Source organism: Lindgomyces ingoldianus, assembly GCF_010093535.1.
Source record: "Lindgomyces ingoldianus strain ATCC 200398 unplaced genomic scaffold BDR25scaffold_102, whole genome shotgun sequence".
Taxonomy (NCBI): Eukaryota; Fungi; Ascomycota; class Dothideomycetes; order Pleosporales; family Lindgomycetaceae; genus Lindgomyces; species Lindgomyces ingoldianus.
This window is the reverse complement of record NW_022985263.1, coordinates 3227-5606: the sequence shown is the minus strand read 5'-3', so window position 1 is coordinate 5606 and position 2380 is coordinate 3227.

Genomic DNA, 2380 nt, shown 5'->3' with positions numbered 1-2380 from the left:
TACTAAGTAATTTATACTCTTTACACTACCTTTAAAAGCTTTAATCTACTTTTATAAAGCCTTTAAAGGTTCTAGCTAATTTAGTTGCTTATTATAAAAAGCTTTTAATTTATAAAGAGAACCTATAAAATTTAAAGCCTTATACTAGACTAGATTAGAGTTGTGTCTTACTTATTTTACTTAGTACTTAAGGGTTTTCTAGTAAAGCTTGCTAGTAAGTATTTCCTTTACTTCTTACTTTTTTACTTTATTAATGGTAATTCTAGGGGGTTTTAGAGGTTCTTATTTTAGAAGAGGATCCTAGGGGTCTTTATAAAGCACTTTTAGTGCAAAGATGTTATGTATCTTTAACTCTAAAAGTAGTTCTAGGTAGTATAAGTTACTAACTTGCTTAAGTACCTTAAAAGAACCTTTTTATTAATTAGATAGTTTTTAGCTAGGTCTCTAAATAGCTAGGTTCTCTGTGCTTAGATAGACTATGTTGCTAACCTTCTAGTTAACTAGCTAGCAGTAGCAGTTAAGTCTAGTTTACATCTAATTCTAGGCCTTTTTTATATAGGTCTTTGCTAGCTCTTAGGCTGCGTGCATGCAGGTTGCTAATGCTAGGGCATCCTTCTAATTTAACTTGTCTGTAGCTATAATAAGTTCTATAGAATGTTTCTAGTCTTAGCTTTAACATAGTTTAGAGCTATATAGAACTTAATACAAAGACACTTTAATTATTGCATAAGGTAAAGTTATCTAAGCCTAATTAATTAGAGGCAGTAAAGAACTCTAGTTGTCTTAGTAAAAAAATATAAAAGGCCTTAGTCTTTAATTAATATACTTATTTATAATCTCTATTTAGCTATCTATTTTCTTATAATTAGTAGTAGAGAGCTTAACTTTTACGCTTAAAATTTAACAGAATTTAGACTAAAAACTAGATACAAACTAAGGTCCTTAATTAGAAATAATAGTTTTAGGTGTGTAGCTAAAACAGTACACTTATTAAATAAATAAAGCAGCTATTTTCTAGGCGTTAATTATTTTATAGCAGGGGATAGAAATAGCTTATTTTAATAAGTAATTAATTATAACTATAATCTAATTATATCTAGACTTGTCTTTAAAGAACTTCTTAAAGTTAATGCACAGGTGCTGCATTAGTTAAGCAGGAATTAGTAGGGGGTAGATAAAGCCTAGAGTTTAGGTCTGTTTTAGATAAGCCTTATAATAAGAGAGGTAATTCTGTATATATTATTTATAAGTAGCCTCTATACTCTTCTAGTAGTACTTTTAGGCTAGTAACTAATAGGTCTTAGTAGCACTTAGGTGTGCTAAGAATACTTAGTTATAGACTTTTTAGATAAGTTAGGTACACAGTAATAAGTCTGCTAGCACACATAAGCAGTTAGCATAAAGGAGTAGTCTGTTTCTAATTTAATAATAGCAAGGTAAGAATTCTTACTTCTATGTAAAAAAAGCTTAATTTTTTTAAAGTAATATATTAATTAATTCTAAAGAATCTAAAGACATAACCTAGTCTAGTCCTTCTATTACATTTAGTGTAGCTGCTTAAGTTGTTATTTAAGTAATATAGTACTAGGCTAGTTTAGAGTTAATTTAGAGGTGTAGTTAATGTAGTTCTAGTAGAACCTTTAACTTATTATTAGTTTAAGCTGCTCTTAAATTTTCTACATCTTATTTACAACAACTAAAAATGTCTGCCCTAGCGTTATTCTTACTAGGGGTGTACTTAATTTAGAAGCAATACTAAGCTAACTTTTTAGCTTAACAGACCTAACAAGCATTTAGCACTTTTATTATTATAAAGTACTTTAATAAATAATAATTAGTATATACTAGAGTGCTTATTGCTATAAATGTAAGCTTAGCCCTTTATTATTTAAACGCAGTAATAATTGCAAATAGCTTCTTATTATGTATCTCCTAGTTTAGCTCTAAACTAGATAGAACCTTACTATAGAACAATATAAGGCACTAATTTCTATCTACTTGTTCCTAAGAAAGGACTTCTGCTACTACTCTATTAAAAGCGTTAGTTTTAATTTTAGTTTACAACACAAAGTTAAAATAGTAGAGGGTAAGTATTTTTTATAGCTTAGACTTTAGCTTTTTAAAAGCCTTATTACACTTTAAAGTTTATATAAAAGGGGTAGTAAGACTTTAAAGCGTGATAATTAGTTTTACTATATAAAAGAATTTTAGAACAAATTGCTAATAGAATCTAGTAAATGAACCGCAGAAACAGGCATAAGGTTAGACCTGGGACAGTAGGGTTTTTTTCGCGCAAAGGGACGAAAACAGGTTCAAAAGCTACAGGCAGGCAGCGGTTAAGCTATATAGGCGTTGTGGCAGAAGAGAGAGTGGTTGAAAG